At 52.8% G+C, this 6,574-nt stretch overlaps 1 long non-coding RNA gene across 1 annotated transcript; it reads right to left on the bottom strand.

The window, feature by feature from the left end:
• Window positions 1-971: 971 nt before the first annotated feature.
• Window positions 972-5,921, bottom strand: LOC149915663 (uncharacterized). The gene is made up of 4 exons (XR_016471933.1): window positions 4,438-5,921; window positions 4,214-4,333; window positions 3,520-3,615; window positions 972-3,110 (listed from the first exon to the last, which is right to left on the bottom strand). It is a non-coding gene; the product is annotated as an uncharacterized LOC149915663 (long non-coding RNA).
• Window positions 5,922-6,574: the final 653 nt, after the last annotated feature.

Below are 6,574 nucleotides of genomic sequence, written 5' to 3'. Positions count from 1 at the left end.
TCTATTTCCGCCGATTTATGCCCGAGCCCACCCGGGAACGGACCGGGTCGGCTCACGGCTGCCCCTCAGCGCCTCGTGGCACCCAACGTGCTTGCCGCCGCGGCGGAGGAGCAGACGTTTGGGGCTCCAGCCCCAGCCCTGCACCGCAGCGTTCCCGGAAAAGCAAGTCTCGCGAGAGCAACGCACACGGGCCAAGCTAGGCACCGCGCACGCGGCAGTCTCCGCACCGCACTACGCAGGCGCGGTTCTCGAGACAACAGCACGGAGTACGGACGCGCGATTCATGAGAAAGCACGACGCATGCGCCAGTGGTTTAAAAAAAAAAAAGAAGAAGAAGAAAAAAAAAAGCGCTACGCACGCACTGGATTCTGTTCCGAACGGGGCAAGCGCCGGACTCTGCCCGCCACGGCGCATGCGCCTGGCTGTGCCCCGCAATGCGCGTGTGCCACGTGCTCTGCGCGCGCGCCAGCCTCGACGCCGCAATACTCACGCTTTCCTCACGGCCGCAAAACGCACGCGCCGTCGTTTGCAGCGCGTTCAGTACGTTCTCGAAGCAGACCGGGGCATAAAACCGCCCGAGGAAACAGACGAGGAGCATTCTGGATCGGAAGAGAGAAAAGTGTCGCGGAGCCGGCGGTCCAAGTATTGACTGCTCACCTGCATCTCAGGGCTTCGAAGAAATGTGTGCGATTGGAAAGCTTGTGGCGCATGCGCACTACTTCGCGGGGGACCGAGCACCACTTCCGCGTGCCTGCGCGCACGCGCCCTGCTGCCTGCGGCGACGTAGCGACGCTGCCGCAATTCTGCCGATTGACCGCGTGGGGGCACCAGAGACAGCTGAAACAACCTCGATGCAGTTCCCCCGATTGGCCTCGAGGGGGCGCGAGAGATCGCGGAAACAACTGCGACGCACTTTTGCCGATCGGCCACGCGGTGGCACCAGAGACCGCGGAAATCACTTCGCCGCTAGGACTGCTGTGGGTCTGCACCAAGCCATCGCCAGCCCGTTCTCTCTTTTGCTGGCAGAGGAAAAACACAGAAGGGAGAGGAGGGAAGGGAAGACGACAAAGACAACGAAGGAAATCTTCGACAAACCCACCAAACCTGCGCTCAGCGCGTAGGGGTACTTGTCAATAAACAAATAACCAGCAAATTGATGTTGTCAAGATTTTTATTACTCTATTTTTTGCAGCCAGCGTCCGAGGTAATGAAAAACCTCGTACGAAGCGGGCAGATGCGTGCAGCCAAGCCATGGCTTGAAACGATTAACCACATTTGGTTTTGACACCACGTCTGTGAGAAACACTCAAAGCCAAAAAATTCAGGTTAGGCCAGGATCTCAGTGATAGCAGCAAAGTTTATTCGTCATTGCAATAACAGGCTCATGTCCCCTATTAGCGAGGGAGGGATTGTGCAACAGTCAGCGAAATTCATTCCGTTCTATACTCCAAACCCAACGCAGGTAACGCGCTCCTGGCATTCATTGGTTGAGCGTCTCAGGCTTACACTCTCCCCGATGCTGTTGCTATGATACATTTCCATATAAGGTCCATTACCAACCCGTTGTTCTTTCGTATGTTTTGTACTTCTCCATGGAGATACGAGGGCCATATTTCCAAGAGTGAGCACATGCGTTCTGTCCTGTGCTGGGCTCTCTTTCTCCAGCCCGCATCTTTGCCTTGTTTTGCACCTGGCTCACTTCTACCCCAGTCAGAACGCCCCCAGTCTTTAACTTTCTACTCTGTTCAACAGCTTTCTTAGTGGAAGGAAAACAGCTATTTCACAAGAGGGTTATAAGTTCAGTGAAGGTCAATACTACGTACCGAAAACACTAAAAGCTTCTACTGCAAAAACACAACCTACCTTTCACAACCAGACCCAGAACCAACCCCCAAGGAGCACCGCCACTCACAGCTCTCCACCCGCACTCCGCACCGCCGATCACCGCCCCCTGAGCTCAGCCAGTAAGCCAGTTCTCAGCCCACCTCATTATCCACTCATCTATCCCACACTTTCTCAGCTTCATTAGCAGGATGTCGTGGGAGACTGTATCAAAAGCATTGCTGAAGTCAAGGCAGACGACATCCACAGCAGCAGCCCCTGAAATGGTCCATCCCACTCGGGCTGAAGCTTTGATTCCTTACACGTGCGTGTTAGGACCCAGCCGCCAGCACGGAATGAGGGCACTAGAAATTCCAGAGGTGGAGCTCGAGACAGCAGTCCATGTTCCTTGAGGGATAACAGAGAAGCAGACAACCCGAGTATATAGTTCTTCAGAAACTTATCCTTGGTTTCAAGAGAGGGCATCTCACCTCTCCCTCCCAAGTACAGCACCCCAAACAGCACTTCGTACAGTGATACTCCCAAGTCTTTTCTGGGAGCGGTTTGTATTTTGAGAAGGGCTAAAGGTAAACGCTTTGTCCGTGGTCATTTGGTCTCTAAAATCCATTTTGACAAGTGCTTTGTCAGCATCTGATTGATTCATTCTACTCTCCCTGAAGAAGGAGGGTGCCGGCGAGTATGGAACTCCCACTTCATTTCTAAAGTTCTCATTAGCTCCTGTAGGACTTGTGAAGTAAAGTGGTTTCCCTTATCTGAGACTATATTCTACATAATCCCATATCTAGGGATCGTGTCCAGATGTAGAGTCCTTAGTGCAGAAAAGACAGGGACCTGTTGGAGCATCCAGAGGACCAAGGGTAAATCCTGCTTGACCAATCCATTGGCTGTCTGTGATGGTGTCACTGCATCAATAGCCAAGTGAAGAACCACTGATATCATCTACCTGGACTTCAGTAAGGCCTTTGACACAATACCCCGCAACACCCTTCTTTCCAAATTGGAAGGATACGGTGAGTGGACTGTTCAATGGACAAAGAACCGGCTGCAGGATCGAGTCCAGGAGCCAATGGCTCCGTGTCTGGATGGCGATCGGTGATGAATGGCATCTCAAAGGGGTCCGTGCTGGGGCTGAGACTCTTCAGTATCTTCATCAGTGGCATCACCAGCGGGATCGAGCGCACCCTCAGAAAATTTGCTGGAAACACCAAGCTGTGGGGAGCAGTGACACGCCAGAGGGACGGGACGCCAGACAGGGGGACCTAGACAGGCTTGAGCAGCGGGCACAGACAAACCTCATCAGCTTCAACAAATCCAGGTGCAGTGTCTTGCACCTGGGACAAGAGAACCCCCCACTACCAATACATGCTGGGGGATGAAAGGGCTGAGCCTAGGCCTGTCCCAAAAGACCTGGTGGATGCCAAGCTGTACACGAGCCAGCAAAGTGCCCTCCCAGCCCAGAAAACCAGCCACATCCTGGTCTGCACCAAAAGATGTGCGGTCAGCAGGTGAAAAGAAGTGATCCAGCCCCTCTGCTCTGTGCTGAAGAGGCCTCACCTGGAGTACTGTGTCCATATGAAGAGCCCTCAGCGCAGAAGAGACATGGACCCGTTGGAGCACATGCAGAGGATGGCCACAAGAAAAAAAAAAAAAAAAGAACCGAAGGATCAAACGCCTCACCTGTGAGGACAGGCTGAGAGAGCTGGGGCTGTTCAGCCCGGAGAAGTGAAGGCTCTGAGGTGACCTGGTAACAGCCTTTCGATACCCAAAGGGGAGCTAAAGGAAAGAAGAAGGGAAAATTTAGGTTAGATATCAGGAAAATATCTTTCACAGCAAGGGACAAGGGGAAACATTTTAAGCTGGGGGAGGGAAGATTTAGGTTGGACGCCAGGGGGAAGTTCTTTACAGAGAGAGCGGTGAGGTGCTGGAACAGCTGCCCAGAGAGGCTGTGGATGCCCCGTCCATCCCTGGAGGTGTTCAAGGCCAGGTTGGATGGGGCCCTGGGCAGCCTGGTCTAGTATGAAATGGGGAGGTTGATGGCCCTGCACGTAGCAGGGGGGTTGGAGATTCACGATCCTCGAGGTCCCTTCCAACCCGGGACATTCTGTGACTCTGCACAGTGGACCAGGTTGCCCAGAGATGTGGTGGATGCCCTGTCCCTTCCAAGGTGACACGCAGGGCAACCTGATCTAGCTGTGAATGTCCCTGTTCATTGTGGGCGAGTTGGACTAGACCATCATAAATGGTCGCTTCCGACTCTAAGGAGTCTCCGGTATGATACCTGAAGCCATGTCCACAAAGAACATCGATGGCCTGGTGAGCAATCAGGGTAGGTGGGGAAGCCTGTGTGCTCAACAGCTCTGGGGAAACTCACCAAGTAGTCCAGTCAGGAAGATTCACATCAGCCATAGAGCCTCTCTGTGCCAGCGCCAGTATTCAGCACACCAGAGGTACTGCTTCATCACACTGGTGGGTCCCATAGCTGCAGAGCTAGCTATTGAATGGCGGTCAGGGGATGGAAGGAAGAGGGGTGGGGAGATTGGCTATCATACAGACTAGGAAACTAACAGCATCCCCTGACAATTGGGATGGAGATACCTGGGGCGATCCAGATGAAGTGGTCCAGTTGAAGACAATCCTTTGTTTCCTATGAATACGAAGCCAGGTCTGCCATAAAAACAGAAAGAACCCTAGGACCCTGGGGTGGACAGCCACAGCGTGCTCTGAGAACTGCCCTGACATCTGTTACTACTGACAAATCTGTAAGGGAGGTCTAGGAGAGAACCAGACAAGACAGGAACAGAATACTCGTGTTCAGTACGCTCAAGTAGTGGAGACTGTATTACACTACGTGCGGATGAAGAAAACGGCCACTGGGGCCGGGGGTTTTCTTAAGCTCAGGTCCCAGCCCGATACATGCACCTCACCCTACTACCAGCCACGAAGCTTATTGGGACGGAAGCTTATTGGGCCCAGGGAGCAAGGCGAGCCCCTTGTGACCCCCATTCCATCTTTAAGTGAGCGTCCTACACCCATCGCAAAACCCACCTGCATACAAGCAATGCACGAACAAGGGATTCGCGGCATTTCATTATCCGCTGCACAGATTTCACAGTGCTTAAACCACTAGCCAGAGGAGCCCCGAGAACCCTTAAACCCCATTGTGCTGCAAAACAGAACGGGATCCAAAGAGACACGGAACATAGTTTAAATACGTGCCCTTAAACAATACTCAGCATGGGCGGAATTAGTACGTGGCACAGGAGACACAGAGGGGACGTGGGCAGAGGACACAGGGAGGACACAGACACAGGCGGGACACGAGGTCACAGAGGGAACATGGAGGGGGATGCAGAGGGTACGCGTCATGAAATGGATTGGGACCACGTGGTAGCAGACAAACCGAGTTTGGAGTCTCAGGTTGGAGATTAGGCAATGAGAATCATGAAAGAGGGAACAGAGACTTCACAAGAAGGTATTGAACTTAAGAAGAGTTACAGAGGAAACCTGGAGAACACAGGATCCCTTTACGGAAAAGCGCATTAGCTCCAGGCATTTCCAGAGTTGCAATGCTCAGTCAGCCAACCAGCATTACCTTGGGACTGACTGAAGCATTCCAGGAATGAGACAAGAGCAAAAGAAAGGAATGTATGTCAGCCCCTCCATTACCAGTTCGGAGAAAGGGAGATAACCCCTTCACTCCCTTAAGCAAAGAACTGAAAAGAAAAATAAGAACAAGCATAGCAGACATAGCTGCTCCAGTCCAGCTTTGGATCCCCTCAGATCAGAGGGCAAAGATCAAAGCCCTACAGCAGGGAACAAAAATCAGTTGCCTCTTTCCAGGAAAGAGCACTCACCCAACAGTCCACAGCAGGCAGTCTCCAGCAAAAGACGCTGCCTTGGGGGCTGCCAGCCCTTAAATGAGGTGAGGGAGGGGTGGAGCCAGGCTCAGCCCCACCTGGTCCCACAGCTGCATTGCTTCCACCTGTGCTTGCAGGGCTGCACCACCCCTCACCAGATGCTCCATCACTGCTTCAGGCTGTGATCTCAAAGTTCCCATAACGTCATGAATAAAAAAAAAAAAAAAAAGTGAATTAGGTCTGCCTGTCTGGCAAGGGGAAGTTTATCACTGAATGAGCAAGGATGGCCCACATATTTTGATTCCAGTCAGATGTCCTCAAAGGCAACTGATAAAATTTCTCATAGGTAGGAGAGCACAGATTTTCATACTGATGCAGCAAGATGCTGAGAAGCCGCATGTGCAGCGAAAAGGCTGCGATTACGGTGTGAGTGGAGCGAGTGCTGTTTGCCAAACTGTCAGGGTCAGCTTATGGCTCCCCAGTGAGAAATGTGCATTACCTACTCACGCAGCGATTAAAGACCATCGTGAAAATATTTTACGATTTGGTGTCCTCAGTGGGTGAAGCTGGCACCTGCCTGTAAGGCACCGTGTAGCCATTGGGCTCCAACATCAATCCCAAACCCCAAAGAAGTAGGGAGGCTGCAGCGTGCGTACTTCGTGCAGCCCCTGCGCTCCTCGAGTCACAGATCGCTGACGTACCGCAGGACCCATTTCTGCTGCGGCACGACGTGGGATTGCTGAAGTCACTGCAGATCTGGAGAACAGACAAAGCATCTCCAGAACACACTCCCCGTACAACTTGCCCACATGCAGGGGGCACAAGCCCCATTTTGGGGGCAATGATCCCCACTTGTGGGGTGCTACCCTCACCCC

The sequence above is a fragment of the Phasianus colchicus genome, chromosome 17, assembly GCF_987193195.1.
Source record: "Phasianus colchicus chromosome 17, bPhaCol1.hap1.1, whole genome shotgun sequence".
Lineage (NCBI taxonomy): Eukaryota > Metazoa > Chordata > Aves > Galliformes > Phasianidae > Phasianus > Phasianus colchicus.
Note: the sequence above shows the minus strand (reverse complement) of the source record. Positions and strands in the feature narration are given on the sequence as shown.